The 18,431-nt window shown below is 34.9% G+C and overlaps 1 pseudogene; it reads right to left on the reverse strand.

Moving 5' to 3' along the window:
* Window positions 1–17,556: 17,556 nt before the first annotated feature.
* On the reverse strand, window positions 17,557–17,727 carry LOC102891078 (annotated as a pseudogene).
* Window positions 17,728–18,431: the final 704 nt, after the last annotated feature.

The raw sequence follows: 18,431 nt of genomic DNA on the forward strand, positions 1-18,431 counted from the left end.
TGAAAATTCTTTTTCATCCATAAATCTGAAAGGTTTATTGTCGCTTTCTATAACTTACCTGCATTGCATGCTATGATGATTAATGAGAACATAAATGTTGGGAACACTTGAATCCCTGGTCTCTAAGTAAGGACAATTTTTGGGTAAAATATTTTAATCATAGAAACCCTAAAAAAAAATCATAATCTATATACTCATGATAAGAGATATCTTTAAAATATCTTCCATGTTCTCATTAGGGATATTATAGAAGATTAAGTTTATTATATGAAATAAAAATCTTAGCTAAATTGCTAGGTTTACCCTAAGACAAAGTTTAACACATTCTATTTCACATACTCGTAGGAATTGAGCCTTTGTCTCTATAATAGAACTCCTCAAACAGAAAGAACTGTCAAATTGTAATCAGGGCATAATCATCAACCCAATCTTAAAATAATATGTCATTTCAAATAAAATGTGTAGGCTATGCCTCAGTTTAGTCAGGCATGAACAGCATTTTTTAAACAATGGAATTGAATAGAAAATATCAGAGTGCATTACACATGGTAAGGGAAAGTATCATTCTGTGAAACTTTTTTTTCCTCAGTTGTATGCCTGAGGCATGTGTGCTTTAATTGTTGGTTGTAGTAAAAAAAAAAAACAACTGAAGATAAGCATAGAAGAAAATTTATATCTTGAAATACTTATGCAATAAAATGAGGAAAGATCTAAAATCAATGATCTCAGCTTTCACCTTAAGCTAGAAAAAGAAGAGTAAATTAAATTTGGCATAAGTAGAGGATGAAATGAATAATGATAAGAGTAGAAATCAATCAAAATATCATAATTAAAAGTGGATGAAGAAAATGAATAAAACCAAAACCTGATCCCTTGGAAAGATCAATAAAATTGCTAAACCTTTAACCATACCAACCAGAGAAAAAAAAGACACAAATTATCAATATCAGGAATGAAGGAGAGATTATCATTACAAAAACTACATATATTAAAAGGATAACAAGGGATTGCTATGAGCAATTCTATGCCCACAAATTGAATAGCTCAGTTGGAACAGACAAATTCATTGAAAAACACAAATTATCAAAACTTATTCAAGAAGTAATAGAAATCTGAATAAACCTAAATCAATTAAACAAATTGAATTCATAATTTAAAACCTTTCTTCTAGCAAACTTTGTACCCAGACAGCTTTCCTGGTGAATTTCTATCTAGGAGAGCAATAATACCACTTCTTCTAGGAAATAAAAAAGGGGTCACTTCCCAACTCATTTTATGAGGCCTGCATTACCCCGATACCAAAACCAGACAACAACATTGCAAGAACACTATAGACCAATATCCCTCATGAACAAAGATGAAAAAGTCTTTAACAAAACATTAGTAAATAGAATCCAGAAACATTATAAAGAGGATAATATGTAATCATCAAGTGGATTTTATCCCAGGAATGCAAGTGTAGTTTAACATGAAAATGTAATGTGTCATATTAACAGAATAAAGGAAAAAGACCATCTGATTATCTCAATAACTACCAAAATTTTTTTTTGACAAAGTTATACATCCATTCATGGTAAAAAACAAACAAACAAAAAACAACCAAACTGTCAGCAAATTAGGATTACAAGGGACTTCTTCTACTTAATAAAGTTCTTATTAAAAATCCTATTACTGACACCAAAGACACAAGCAACAAAAGGAAAAATAAATTAATTGGACTTCTTAAAAATTTGCATTTCAAAATAGTAAAAAGGCTACCTATAGGATGAGAGAATATATTTGTAAATCATATATCTGATAAGAGATTCATATCCAGAATGTATAGAGAACTCCTGAAATTCAACAACAAAAATACAGCTTGATTCAAAAATGGGCAATAGGCTTGAACAGACATTTCTCCAAAGAAGATATGCACATGGCCAATAAGCACGTGAAAAGATTCTCAGCATCACTAATCATTAAAGAAATACAAATCAAAACTACAATGAGATACCACCTCATACCCATTAGGATGTCTAGTACCAAAAAACTGAAAATAGCAAGTTTGGATAAGGATGTGGAGAAATTGGAATGTTTGTGCGCTATTGGTGGGAATGTAAAATGATGCAGCTGTTGTGGAAAACAGTTTGGCAGTTCCTCAAATACTTAAAAATAGAATTACCATATCATCTAGCAATTCCGCTTCTGGTATATACCCAAAAGACTTGAAAACAGAGTCTTGAAGAGATATTTACGCCCCATGTTTATAGTAGCATTATTTCCAATAGCTAAAACATGGAAGTGTCCATTCATGAATGAATGCATAAGCAAAATACATACATTCAGGTAATATGAATGTTCTCTATCTTGATTACCATGGTAGTACTTAGGGATATTATAGAAGATTAAGTTTATTATATGAAATAAAAATCTTAGCTAAATTGCTAGGTTTACCCTAAGACAAAGTTTAACACATTCTATTTCACATACTCGTAGGAATTGAGCCTTTGTCTCTATAATAGAACTCCTCAAACAGAAAGAACTGTCAAATTGTAATCAGGGCATAATCATCAACCCAATCTTAAAATAATATGTCATTTCAAATAAAATGTGTAGGCTATGCCTCAGTTTAGTCAGGCATGAACAGCATTTTTTAAACAATGGAATTGAATAGAAAATATCAGAGTGCATTACACATGGTAAGGGAAAGTATCATTCTGTGAAACTTTTTTTTCCTCAGTTGTATGCCTGAGGCATGTGTGCTTTAATTGTTGGTTGTAGTAAAAAAAAAAAACAACTGAAGATAAGCATAGAAGAAAATTTATATCTTGAAATACTTATGCAATAAAATGAGGAAAGATCTAAAATCAATGATCTCAGCTTTCACCTTAAGCTAGAAAAAGAAGAGTAAATTAAATTTGGCATAAGTAGAGGATGAAATGAATAATGATAAGAGTAGAAATCAATCAAAATATCATAATTAAAAGTGGATGAAGAAAATGAATAAAACCAAAACCTGATCCCTTGGAAAGATCAATAAAATTGCTAAACCTTTAACCATACCAACCAGAGAAAAAAAAGACACAAATTATCAATATCAGGAATGAAGGAGAGATTATCATTACAAAAACTACATATATTAAAAGGATAACAAGGGATTGCTATGAGCAATTCTATGCCCACAAATTGAATAGCTCAGTTGGAACAGACAAATTCATTGAAAAACACAAATTATCAAAACTTATTCAAGAAGTAATAGAAATCTGAATAAACCTAAATCAATTAAACAAATTGAATTCATAATTTAAAACCTTTCTTCTAGCAAACTTTGTACCCAGACAGCTTTCCTGGTGAATTTCTATCTAGGAGAGCAATAATACCACTTCTTCTAGGAAATAAAAAAGGGGTCACTTCCCAACTCATTTTATGAGGCCTGCATTACCCCGATACCAAAACCAGACAACAACATTGCAAGAACACTATAGACCAATATCCCTCATGAACAAAGATGAAAAAGTCTTTAACAAAACATTAGTAAATAGAATCCAGAAACATTATAAAGAGGATAATATGTAATCATCAAGTGGATTTTATCCCAGGAATGCAAGTGTAGTTTAACATGAAAATGTAATGTGTCATATTAACAGAATAAAGGAAAAAGACCATCTGATTATCTCAATAACTACCAAAATTTTTTTTTGACAAAGTTATACATCCATTCATGGTAAAAAACAAACAAACAAAAAACAACAAAAAACTGTCAGCAAATTAGGATTACAAGGGACTTCTTCTACTTAATAAAGTTCTTATTAAAAATCCTATTACTGACACCAAAGACACAAGCAACAAAAGGAAAAATAAATTAATTGGACTTCTTAAAAATTTGCATTTCAAAATAGTAAAAAGGCTACCTATAGGATGAGAGAATATATTTGTAAATCATATATCTGATAAGAGATTCATATCCAGAATGTATAGAGAACTCCTGAAATTCAACAACAAAAGTACAGCTTGATTCAAAAATGGGCAATAGGCTTGAACAGACATTTCTCCAAAGAAGATATGCACATGGCCAATAAGCACATGAAAAGATTCTCAGCATCACTAATCATTAAAGAAATACAAATCAAAACTACAATGAGATACCACCTCATACCCATTAGGATGTCTAGTACCAAAAAACTGAAAATAGCAAGTTTGGATGAGGATGTGGAGAAATTGGAATGTTTGTGCGCTATTGGTGGGAATGTAAAATGATGCAGCTGTTGTGGAAAACAGTTTGGCAGTTCCTCAAATACTTAAAAATAGAATTACCATATCATCTAGCAATTCCGCTTCTGGTATATACCCAAAAGACTTGAAAACAGAGTCTTGAAGAGATATTTACGCCCCATGTTTATAGTAGCATTATTTCCAATAGCTAAAACATGGAAGTGTCCATTCATGAATGAATGCATAAGCAAAATACATACATTCAGGTAATATGAATGTTCTCTATCTTGATTACCATGGTAGTACACATTCATTGAAACTCATTGAACGGTACATGGATTTAATTGTGCATAAACTATGCCCAATAAATTTTATTTTAAAAGCATTTGGAAACCATTGGTCTAGTTGATACAGGGGAAATAAATAATCATTAGGGTTAAAGTATTTTGTTAAATGATATCAATGAACAGAAGAAGCAAATATATGTTGCTAATATAGTCAGATAAAATTTAAACAAAATTTAAAAAGGAACAATATAAAGTGCTTATAGTGCAGGTAGAAAAAATAAAAGAAACAGTAATATATGCACATGGTTATAAAATAAATAGCACAGAAGGGCTTATAATGAAAATAATTATCTCCTTGCCCTATCCTTTCCCCATCTCAGTAATTTTCCCCAGAGGCATCCACTTTTAATACTTTAATCCCCCTCTTTTTACCTCAGTGAACTAGAATGTAAACTGATATGTAATATTTGATGGAAGGCATTTAATTGTGATGTAAACCAGAAGTGCCAGTAACTTAAGCCTAAAGCTGCTGATCTCTCTCCACATTGCCACAATAGCCTCTCTGATTTGTGTGAGATACTTCCACATTCTGGAGTTCTCAAATTCCCCAAAGTACATTCTTGTTTATAACTTGAAAGCCACCTGATGGCTAAATCCGAATGTTTTAAATAAAAAGCTTTGTAATGGAAACAATTTCTAATGAAAACATCCTTAGAAAGGGCCAAACGACAAATTCCAGGAATGAGGGAAAGAAGTTCTGTTCCTTATTGTGTAACTTGTTGGGATGCCATCCATAGTTTGCTTTTCCAGAAGCCATTAAAATAGCAAAATCTTTATAGAGAAAGGAAACTCTTCCTCAGCTCCTCGTTATGAGAAGGCAATCTTAAAAGAAGTAAAATGTGAAGGAAAATATTACATGTATGAGTATGTGTACTTGCCTTTAAAATAGAGAACACTGAACTGTGGTTGTAAAGCTGCCTTACTGCAGTGTCTCACATAGTAGGCTTCATTCATGTATTCATTAGCAATTAACTATTTTGGAATACCTTTTGGAGCCAGGCTCTGGCTGGGTTGGCTTGGGGAATCAGAGATAAAAAGACACAATCCCTACTCTCAAAGAACTTAGAGCCTGGTGGGACATGTACAAAAATTTAAATTGAAACAATAGTTAAATTCAAGTTGGAGTTGGGGTGGGACAGGAAAGGCAGAGTAGCTTTTGAGGACGTAGTACTTGCCCTGGAACTGAGGTGTGTGTCAATGGGCTTCTTAAGAGGTAGGGTAATGGTGCTTTTTGGGTAAGAGAACTACAAGGAATTCAGAATGGCAATAGAGGAAAATATACAACGTGTGATGGTGAGAGGTGAGGCTGGGAAATAGGGTCCATGTGCCTGTTACGGCTTTTTGGTCACAAGCAAAAGAACTGTCTTCACTAATGTAAACAAAAAGAGAATTTATTGGAAAGAGAGTAGCTCACAGAATTGACGGGAAAGCTGGAGAACTAGGCTTGGAAATAGGATCAAAGGTAGCTGCGGAACTCTAGGCAACAGGAACTACTTAACTGTCAGAGTGAATGAGAGCCAATTCCTTTTTTTTCATTCCTACATTATTTGACTCAAAATCCTGAGAGAATATAGTTGACCTTGTGTTGACCTCAATGGACCCCCCCCCCCATTGAGGGAACTCTGATTTATAGTCCTAACCAACACTGCCCACAATGGGGAAAAGGTAATTTCCAAAAGAAATCTAAGTGCACCTCCTAAGGAAGGGGGAATTGAGGATATGCCTTATTGAGTTTAAATTTTATCTTATAGCCTAAAGGAAACCATTGAAAAATTATGAATAAGAAAGTAAGAAAGGGGGTGGCTCCATAGTGTAGTGGTTAGTATGTCTGCTTTACACTCAGAAGGTCCTGGGTTTGCACCCCAGGTAGTGGAGCCACGGACCATACCGGGGGTGCACCAGGCCCCAGGTGCACTCCGCAAGTGAAGGGAGGAGATACCCTGCCTTCAGAGATCCAGTTCTCAAGGGAAAACAGCAACATCCATAGGTCAGGGGTGGAAGTAGGGGGTGGAGGGTGCGAATTAAAGAGGGGGAAAAAAAAGAAACTAAGATGATCAGAAATGTATGTTTTAAATTATCCCGGTTTAAATTGGAGGATGGACTGAAATGAGGGCAAGAATGTATGGGGGAGACTTGGTTAAAAACTCTTGTTTTAATTTAGGTGGGAGACGGTGAATGCTTGAATTTGATAGGGACACAGAAGTTGGTAGGATGAAGAGTAATACACATATGAAAGATATTTAATCTATTACATACTATAATCTCTTTTACCTTTATTAAGTCTTAGTTCTACAAGGATATATAGTTAATGTTTACCACTGGTTCTTATGTCAGTGACTCTAGTCATTTTGATTGTCTGAAGATATTTCTCTAGTAGATTCATTAGCAGGGGCTCATTGGTGCATGATTTCTTGCATGGTGTAAAAATTTATCTGTGCCCTTTATATTTAAAGATCAGTTTTGCTAGACATAAAATCCTTGATTCATATTTTCTTTCCTTGAATGTCTTAAATAGGTTATTCCGTTTTCTTCTGGCACAGAATATTTCTATTTAAGTCTAAATATGCTAATTTAATTTTATTTCTAATCTTATGTCATGTGGTCTTGTCAAAATGCCCAAAGTATTTTTCTTTTTCATTAAAGCCAAATAATTTTACAAATTATATTTTGGTATTGGTCATTGTGGATCACCATTGTTAAGATATACAGTGCACTTTTGCAACATGTAGTTTTAAGCTTGTTGTATTTTTAAATTTTAGAAAAGCTTTTTTAAATTATATTTTTTGTATTTATTCTCCTCTTACTTCATTTTTATTCTTTAATGACTTCATTATCCATATGTTGGATTTTCTTTGCCTGTCTTTAATATTTGCCACTTTCTCTCAAGTTCTTTAATTTTCTTCATTTCTTTTATATTCAAAGAATGTTCTTTTTTATCTACTTTTTCTTAATATACCCATTGTATTTATTTGCTCTTGTGTTCATTCTAGTTGGGTCTTTTTTTTATATTTCTAGTTCTTTGGGGGCTTCTGTCACCTAATTTCTGAATATTTCTAATTCTGACTTAATGTTCTTTCGTATCTTGAATAATATTAATGCCTTTTAGCTTTTTATACACTAGTGCATTATTAGCATGTTAAATTTTTTTTTTTCAGTATTTCTTTCTTGCATTATTTCATTGGGATGTTAGTATGCTCCTTATTCTCTCTCTTTTTTCTTATAATGAACTTGTATGGAATTTGAGTAGCACACTTTTCTGTTACCCATATTTATGTGAAACCAATTTTCCTAAAATTTTGGAAGGAGGCTTGGTTCAACTGTCTTTTTTAACTTCTCAGAGCTCCTTCTTTTGTTGTTTTTGTATAGTGTTAAAATGAGGGTAGTTTGCTTTCTGAGATATCCTGGCTTCAGTTTCTTACCCCACTTTCATCAGGATTTACTCTTTCCTTCTTTTTTTGTTGTCCCTGCCCTGCTCAGTTTCGATTCCATTTCCAGCAGTTTCTTCTCAGTGTGGGACCCTACCCTGGAAAGGAGCCGTGACTGGTTATTTCTCAGAATATAGGATCTAGACTGCTCCAGCCTGAATAGCCCTTCATACTGTGAGAGCCTTACACTCACTTGCTATTAGAATGATTTCTAGGGAATTCCTATTGACTATTTTAGGATTTTCTTCTTAGGGACTTCAAACGCTCCCATTGTTTCCCTTTGCTTTTTTTTAAATGGATGCCGATAGTTCTTAGTGGTTTGTCCCCACCTGCTTGTAATTTCAGGTTTATGGGATACTTTGTTACCTAGTTTTACTGAAAATATTGTCCAAGGACAGTGTAAATATATATATGCCTTACTGTTAAAGTGTACAGCTAAAACTTATTGGATTTCGTTAACCAACGTCACCATAAAAAAAAATTAATTATTTTTTAAAAAAGAAAGAAAATATTGTCCAAGGATTTGAGGTTTTGCTATCTAATTATAGGGTTTCTGTGGGAAGATCTAAAAACTATGCCACCACAACCATTGCTGCCATCTTCCCAGCATCTTAGTATATACTTTTCACTGAAAGGTCTATTACTGTGGCTTCCTTCTTGGGTATACTCTCTCAGATCACTTGTTCTGAGGGGACACAGCTGACATGTCAGGAGAATACCCATGGAGAGGTCAACTGGGCAAAGAGCTGAGGACTTCAGCCAACATCCTCTGAGGAATTATGTCTTGCCACCAACCACAAAAGTGAGTTTGCAAGCACATTCTCCCTAGTCAAGCGAGCAGATGACTGCAGGCCCAGCCAAAAGCTTGGCTGGGACCTCATGAGAGACTCTGAACCAGAACTACCCAGCTAAACTGGATTCCTGATCCTTAGAAACTGTGAGATAAATGTTTGCTGCCTTAAGTATTAAGTTTTGGGGTAATTTGTTACCCAGTAACAGATACCAAATACATTTATAAACAGATGATTCCACTTTGTGGACCTAGATGTCTTGCTGACTTCAGTGATGTTTTTCCAACATTTTATTATAGAAAATTTCAAACATGCAGCAAAGTCACAAGGTTTTACAGTGAACACCAATGTACCCACCACCTAGATTCTATTAACATTTTTCTGTGGCTTTTAATGGCATCACATAGAACTTGTAGGAAAACATTCCATCTGCAACATTTTAAAATATGTACCAAATTATGGACTCCAAGGTTGTCACTTTTCAAGGCAAACTGTTTCCCTTTTTAGACAGTACTGCTTATTTAAATCTTCTTCCTTATTTCGAGTTGAAATTTGTTTTAATTTTCCATCTGTTGATCCTCCTATGGTGCCACAGAGAATAAATCTATTCCCTCTCCCTACTAGTAGCCATTTGGCTATTTGGAGACAAATGTTATGACTTCTCTGAATCTCCCTTTCTCCCTAGTCCATTCACTTCTTGTCCTTTCTCTGTTCTGCTGCTTCTGCTGTTTTTCATATGATTCCAGCTACTGGGGAAGGTATTCACGCAGCACCCCCATTTTGCCCTAGGTACATCTCCAACATCGATTGCATCTCTCCCATGGCTCTATTACTAGCCTGACAGTTCTGCCATGCTTTCAGCTTCTCCATGGTTTCAGCTTCTACTGGCCCTAGTAATACCACTTCTCTTTGTTCCTCCAGCCAAAGTGCAGTAGTCTTTCTGCTGTTGAAAATCTCTGGACTGCTTCACCATCCACCGTTGGCGTCTCATCTCCTTCAACAGCTGTGTAATTAATTTCCTGCATTAAATTTTCCCTATTTCAAATATTTAGGGTACTTTCTGTTTTCATAATTAGATCCTGACTGATACAAGAGTATACCACATAATTTTTGAGGAAGATATGTCATAAGAAGGTACCTGTAGTGCTTACCACAATCGTCTGTGATTTCTACCAGAAACAAGAAATTGTATTGCAGAGATTTATGTTGTTTTATCTGTGCCTTGCAACCCATGGAATGCATGAAGTTATAAAAGAAACCCTGTTTCCAGAGATGCCATTGAAATTAGATGAGGAAAACTTACAATAATGGCATTTTGGAAAATGGCATATTAATGAATTATAACTATAGGAAAGGAAATAGTCTTTGGAGTGATATTCTATAAATGAGATTAGAAAAACTTGATAACCAAGGAGGTATTAGTAAATTAAAGTCAGGCAGAGACTGAAAAGCTGAATGTACATTGAAAATCCCCCTTCGGTAATTGAAAAAAAGGCCCAGTCGTCATGAAATGTAAACACCAGTAATATTGTATGATTCATTTTTAATGTTTAAAAAACAATAGGGAAATCAAAGCATTGTGCATTAGTAGTGCTTCTCATTATATGACATAGATTAAATATTCTATTTATTGTAATTTTTACAAAATCTCAATGGTGCGTTATTGTTATCTTCATTCATCTCTACACTGCAGATGCTGAATACATAATGAGAATTAGAGATGAATGAGGAATAAATACGTGAACTTCAAAAAATGTTTCTGGAAATCACCATCATGCAACTATGATCTCAATGTTAAATAAAATAGTGGAATAAATATTTAAAAAGAAAAAATGTGTAAACCTCTAAAGGATGAAGGAATTCTGACTAATCAACAGCAGTGATGAATTATAAATAGCAGACTTTGCCAGACTGGTGTGAGTGGTTTTCTGGGGGGTTTTTGGATTTTAAATTCCAGGAACAAGAGAAGAAAAGAAGTCTTAGATATTTGAGACAGGGCTATCAGTAAAGCATTTTGATCTAGCATCTTGTGAAATCTCAATTACGAAATTAATTTATAGTGTTTTCCAGGTGAGAGTGGTAACTGGAAACTTTCGAGGAAGACTTAGAGGAACAAATGAGCAATGGCAGGGAATTTTTAAAAAACTTTTATTGTGAAATATACGTAGAAATTTATGTAATAAAAATGTACTGTTTAAAGAAAAATCTAAAGTGAACACACAGTTCAAGAGCTAGAACATTGCCAGTACCGTAGAATCTTACCTGGTATTTGTTTTTCATCACAATTCCCTTCCACCTCCCCATCTCTCAGAAATTCTCATTATCCTGACTTTTATGGCAAACATGTTCTTGCATTTTTTTAGTGTCACCATCTACCTGTGAATTCCCCAAATGGAAAGTAGCTTTGCCTGTTTTGAACGTTATAAACATGTAATCATACTACATGTATTCTTTGGTATCAGACTTCTTTTTATTCAATATTATTTTGTCATTATATATTGTGTGTGTCTATGTCTCATTCATTTTCACTGCTGTATGGTATTCCATTTTTGGCATATACCACAATTTATCTACTTTATTGTTGTATATTAGCTTTGCTGCAGTAAACGACCCCTCAGTTCCACTAACTTCAATAACAAATATTTGTTTCTTGCTCTTAATACTGGTAAATTGTATCAACTTACATTCTTTTCCACACGTTTTCTCATTTCCGGACACAGACTAAAGGAGCAAACTGACTGGGACATGCGTTTTTATGGCAGAGGTAGAAGCAATAGTTCTGACAGAAACTCATTAAGACTCTTATGGAAGGATGTAGTACATATTATGTCTGCTCTGCTCACATTCTATTGGCCAAACATGTCTCATGGCCAAGCCAAAAGTCACTTAGGTGGTATGTATACTCCTCCCACAGGAGGCATGGCAAGTCACATATTGGGGAGAGATATATAGTTTTTTCAAAGGAAAGGTAGTGCAATTTACCACTACTATCAATGTTCCCATATTTGGTTTATCACAAATAGTGTTACTATGAGTTTTCTTGTAAATGTATCCTGATGCGAATGTGCATGAAATTCTGCAGGAGTAAAATTGCTAGTTATGTGTGTTTTCAACTTTACTAGACAATGTCAAACTGTTTTGCAAAATGGTTTCACTGATTTACACATCCACTAACTGTATATGAGAGTTCCAAATGTGCTACATCCTCACTGACTGTAGGTATTGTTAGTCATTGTAAATTTTAGGTAATATAATCTGGTAAGTAGTTGTAGCTTGGCGTGACTTAATTTGCATTTCTCTAAGTATTAATGAGTTCGTTTGGCATTAAAGTTTTATACTTTTTTCCATAGAAGTCTTACATACACATCTTTTATATCTAGAAGGATGAATACTGTTTTATATACTAATTGACTAGGAATTTTTTTAAGACCCTGTTAAAATCTTTTGCCAATTTTTCTATTGAGTGCCTTTTACTTAAGGAGTTTTAGGAGTTCTTTATTTTGTATGAGTTCTTTGTCATGTATATGTTTGCAAATATGTTTTCCCAATCTTTTACTTCCTTTTTCATTTGTACTGGTATCTTTTGATGAATAGAAGTTTTTAACTTTAGTGATATCTAGTATATCATTGTTTTCTTTCAAAGCTAGTGCTTTTTTATCTTGTTTAAGAACTCCTTTTAGTCCAAGGGTCTGAAGATACTGTGTTTGTTACGTTCTTTTTGTTTTGCCTATTACTTTTAAGTCTGTAATACACCTGGGATTGACTTTTAAATGTAGTATGAAGTATGGATCCAATTTTGCCAGTTTCTGTAATTGATATCTAATTGTTTGGCACCATTTATTGAAAAACTGTATTGCTCCCATCATCAGGTATCTAGCATTGATACTGTGCCTACAGTGCCAGTGTCTGCTGCTGAGTTCTCCCTGTTTATTGGGTATTTGTCTTATGTCAATAATACACTGTCTTAATTATAATAGCTTTATAATAGATCTTGGTTACAAAAACAACTCATTCTTCAAAAGTATCTTGGCTTTTTTGTATATTCATAAAAATGTCAAGCATGTAAGTTCCACAAAACTTTTAGTGTTGATTAGGATTGCATTAAATTTACAAATTATTTTAGGGGAAACTGACATTGACACTAAACCATGAATTCTGAACCATGATTTTGGTATCTCTATTTATTTGGGTTTCCTTTAACACTTCTCTATAAAGTTTTATACTTTTTCCATAGAAGTCTTACACACATATCTTTTATATCTAGAAGATTGTATGGCACATAGAAGGTGCTCCATAAATGTTTGTTGAGTAGAACAAATTCATAGAGACAAAAAATACATTAGTGATTGCCAGGTACCTGGGGGGAGGAAGATTGAGGAGTCATTGCTAATGGACATCGATTTTCTTTTGTGAGTGATGAGAACATTCAAGATTTAGATAGTGGTGGTGGTTGCACAAGCCTGTCAGTATACTAAAAACCACTCAATTGTACATTGTTAAAAGGTAAATTTTATATGTGAATGACATCACAAATTTTAAAAAGAGGATCATGCAAGAGAATAAGAGAAATAGCCTCAGTAGAAACTGGTATGATCATTCAACAGGTCAACTTAACAATAATGTGAGAGATACAAAGATGTTCAAACTTTGATTTTGTAACTCCATTTTTAAAAAGCAGTTCTAAGAATTTGAATGGAAATGCAGATGCAGATGTTAACTAAAGTATTATTTTTAACTGTGAAAAAAATTGGAAATAGCCTAGCTTTTATGGAAATAGTTATGGTAAATCTAAATCTAAATGACACATCCATTAAAATGCTTTTGAAAATTTTAATAATGTAAAAAAATGCTCACACTACCTTATGTTTTAGAAGGCAATAATCAAAATAATGAATCAGTTTGGTTTTTAAAAATCTATATTAAAATAAGATGGGTAGAAAATGTAGCCAAACACTGTCAGCAGTCATCTCTGAATTGTGGAATTATGATGGATTTTAAAGGTCTTTATCGAATTTTTCTGCAATGAACATACAGTTAATACTTTTTGAATCTGAAGAGAGGTGTGTACTGAAAAAACTTTATGTCACATTAGGTAAATAATGATAAAACCTAGAAGGAAGGATATATGATCAAATGTGTATTCTTAGTTCCCCATCTCACCACATTCCAGGAAAGAATTCTTAAGTAATTGTAGAGTATGTTCCAGAGTATGTTCCAGATAGAACTCAGGATTTGAACTGCAGCTGTTATCTTCTATAAGTAAGATAGTGTTTACCTATAATGGCTAATTTGCTAACATTTTTCAAGCTGGTAAGCCTGATTTATCTGGGTTGATAGAACTGAGGTAGTTTCTCACAGGTTTTCTAATCTTCTCTGAGAAAGAGAGAGGATTGACAACTCCTACTCACCTTTCAACTCCAGCTCAGGTATTCTGTCCTTCAGGAAACCTCTGATGTCCACACCAACACCACACCATACTAGGTGTGTCACTTATCTCCCCATACTTATTACCATCTTTGCACTTGACGCAGGACAAGACAAATTTCCCCTAGTGGGGGGAGACCAAGCCCTGTACCGAGAGAAGAGGATCCTTTGGCAGAGAGTGTAGAGAGAATTCAACACACACGCCAAAGTTAGAGTTAAAAGGAAAGTTTATTAGAAAAGGATTAGCACTGCACAGACAGAATGCGGTCTCCTCTCACAGGCAGAGAGTGAGAGGGGCAGTGAGAGAGACAGACAGGGACAAAATAAAGGCACTGAGAGGGACTCAGAGGGACAGAGACAGAAACAAAGACAGTGATAGAAACAGTAAAGGCAGTAAGAGAAACCCTGAGTGTTCAGAGAATTCAGTTTATATATCATTCTTTAGTTCCCATTTCCTTTGATGTGGACATGCAGTGAGGAAGGGGAAGGGTATGTAGCCTGAATAGGAAAGAATATGTAGAGTGAAAGGCCTGCTGGAAGTTCCCAGCCTTTAATCCATAGGTTCCCCAAGGTTTTAGCCATAGGGAATAACTCTTGGTTTCTGTTTCCCTTTCACAGGTATGGAGAATGGGCTGTTAGCAATCCCAGTAGAAATCTTCCTTTGTTCTGAAGATGTCCTCCTGGCCTGGGGCAGGGCTGATCAGCATATTGCAGTCTCTGAATGAGGCTTGATTAACATTTTAATTCTCTTTCCTCCTCCCTACATTACACTCACTACATTGAGTCATAAGATTGGTTTTTGTGTCTGTCTCCCTCATAAAGCTGCACTTTTTAAAGGCTGAACGAGGCCTTGCTTAACTTTGTAGCCCAGATATCTGGTATATGGTCAATTTTCATATGTTTGAGGAATACATAAGGAACAAATGAATGATGAGCAGGTGGTACAAGATGGCAGGCTAGTAAGAATGGAACTGGATTCAATGGGAAGTCAGCAAGGAGATTTGGCAGGTGATCACACTAGGCAGTCACAGGAACATGTATCAGTTTTAGAGGTCAGATTCTCAGATAGACCAAATGGCATACCAAGAAAGAAGGAGAGGACAGGAATTTCTGTTGATGAGAAGATTATTTCTCAAGTCCACGTTTTTCAAAGTCTGCCCTAAGGCTGCCAGTGTCACAACAACTGTGTGCTGATTTTTAATGCAGATTTCTGGGCCTCCTCTCCAGCCCTTCTGAGTCAGAGTTTCTGGAGCTGGGCTCAAGGAACCTGCCTTTGAAAGGTTCCCAGGTGATACCCTAAGGTGAAAAAGGCCTCTGGAGTAGGCGATTTAGTGCTAGAATCTGAGCACCCTGTAATAATTTGTTCCATTAAACTGGCTGTATGTGAAGTTCCAACCTACCACAACAAATAGACTTGTGGCACCATCTCAGAGATTGTTATTCAATAAGTTTAGGGGGAATCCTGAGAATATATGTAATAAAAAAGTAGGTGCAAGCTCAGCAAGCACAAATTATATTTGGACTAGGAATGAAATTTTTTTCCCCCAGCAATTTATGATAATATTCACCAAGCCCTCTAATTTATTATATATTTTGACCAGTCTATTATTTATTTACTCTATGGAAACAATGCGCTAAGTAACTATTGTGAGAAATGAAAAGATAAATTAGACATAGCTTTTATGTTTAAGGCTCTTATAATTGGAAGAATAAAATGTGTGGAAATAATTGTCATAATGACATGGCTCTCAGATTTGCATACTGGTACCTTCTAGTGAGGACCTTAGAATGGGGGAGACCAAGATGAAGCCCCATCATTGTATCCAAAGGACATAACTTTGGGGTCAATCTCTGAAGGTTCCAAAGTGAGAGGTCAAGATATGGTTGCAGGATTTATTAGTGCAGATATTGGCCAACATGTAGAAGAGAGAGAATCATACAAGCTAATTAAGCAATATTGCGGAAAGAGATAGTTGTAAACTGTGTAAGAGGTCAGAGCTTTGACTGAAAAAATAGGCTCCAGGGGCAAGCTACAACCATGGAAGGAAACTGCAGTGAGAAACACGGACCCAGGGCAGAGGTCTTTGTCTAGACTGGCCATGCACATTTGAGGGGTAAACAGGAAGACTCAATTCAGTGTTCCTGCAGACATCCAAGACTGTTCATACTAGGCCAAGAGCAGCAACTGACTACATCCTCACTAGAGGAAAAGGAACAGAAATTGTGCCAGGCGAGGGCCTCATTAATTTGGGACTGGTGGGGAGGAATCTACAGATAACAGGAGGCTCTCAGTGCCTATAAATGTCTGGGGCAGGGGCTGGAACAAGCAGGAAACAGCTCATGTAAGAATGTGATTTTTGCATGAGAAAGGTCTAGATTCAATTTGACTGGAATTAACAAAAGAGAAATGGGAATCAGAAAAAGAATCAGGAGGAGTGAGAATTTGAAAAGAACTTGAGAAATCTATGCTAAGGAAAAATGAAACTTACTGGTCTGAGTTAACAAGGTCACTTATGGAGACCTTCTCATTATTAAGAATTACATAGCAATTCATCAAAATCTTGGCCCAGTGACAGTTAAATATTTTCATTGTGTGTATGCAATTGAATCCTAGAATTTTTCAAAAATTCTGAATGTATGCCATTTGATTCCAGTGCTTCCTGCCCCCTACCCCCGCCGCCTCCCCGTATCTTACTATTAAAAATATCAAATATACACAGAAGTTATTTCACAGTTCTCTGGAGAGTCATGTAGGTTGTTTCATGAATCGATACTTCCCTCTTGCTGAGTAGTATTCCACGGTATGGCTCTACCACCATTTGCTTAACCATTTACCTGTTAAAAGACATCTGAGTTGTTTTTTGTTTTTTATTATTATGAATAAAGCTGCTATAAACATTTGTGTATAGGTATTCATGTGAACATAAGTCCTTATTTCTCTGGGATAAAAGCTCAGATATTCAACGCTGGGTCATATGGTAGTTACAGGTTTAGTTTTAAGAAATCGCCAGATTGTTTTTCAAAGTGGCTGTACCACTTTATTCTCAATAGCAATGTATGAGTAATCCAGTTTCTCCCAATCCTCAGTAATACTTGGTACTGTCTGTGTTTTTTATTTTAGCAGTGTAAATGGGGTGAGGTGGTATTTCACTGTGATTTTATTTAGTATTTTCCTAATGGCTAATGTTCAACACTTTTTCATGTCTTTATTTGTCATCTGTATATCTTTGTTGAAATGTCTGTTCATGTCTTTTGTCTATGGATTGTTTGCTATTTGAATTGTTTCCTTTTTACCGTTGAGTTTTTGTTTAATGTATAAAGAGCTAGAATTTTTTCTTTAGTCTGCCGGATGTCTTCGATGATCCATTTGAAGATCATTTAGTCTAATGTGATGAAGCCTATATCCTTTGTGTACTGGCACAAACACTGACAGCATTTATTGAGACCATATTTCCAGATCAGATAGTGCTGGTTTGAGCAGAGGTGGCAAGAATGAGAACCTTGCCTGAAATTTTATAAGTGGCTCTAGTAGAACTGCTGGTGATTCATCTTGCTTTCATGGATTAGATAAGACAAAGGGCCACTGTTAAGTTTCGAGAATTTTTTATGTATTCTAGATACATGTTTTTTGTTGGTTTGCAAATATTTTCTTCCAGTCTATAGTTTATCTTTTCATTCTTTTAACAGAGTTTTTGTTTTTGTTTGTTATGAGTTTTAGGTACATAGCACAATGGTTAGGCATTTATATAATTTATAAAGTGATTCCCCAATTACTCTAGTACTCATCTGGCACTATACATAGCCATTACAATATTATTGATTATACTCCCTATGCTGTATGTACTCCAGATCCCCATGACTGTTTTTTGTACTTCTTTATCCCTTCACTTTTTTCACCCGTCTTTCAACACCCCCACCCCTCTGACAATCACTAGTTTTAACAGGGTTTTTAAAGAGCAAAAGTTTTTCATTTTGATGAAATAAAATTTATCAGTTTATTTTTATGAATAATGCGTTTGTTTTCAAATCTAAAAACTCTTTGTCTAGTTCTACACCCCAAAGATTTCCGCTATATTTTTTTCTAAAAGTTTTATAGTTTTACAATTTACATTTAAGCCCATGATCCACTTTGGGTTAAATCTTTATGTGGTGTGAGACTTTGGTCAATGTTCATTTTTCTGCATATGGATGTCCTGTTCTTCCAGCACCATTTGTCGAAAAGGCTATTTTTCTTCCATTGATTTGCTTTTGCA

Source organism: Pteropus alecto, unplaced genomic scaffold (genome assembly GCF_000325575.1).
Source record: "Pteropus alecto unplaced genomic scaffold, ASM32557v1 scaffold86, whole genome shotgun sequence".
Lineage (NCBI taxonomy): Eukaryota > Metazoa > Chordata > Mammalia > Chiroptera > Pteropodidae > Pteropus > Pteropus alecto.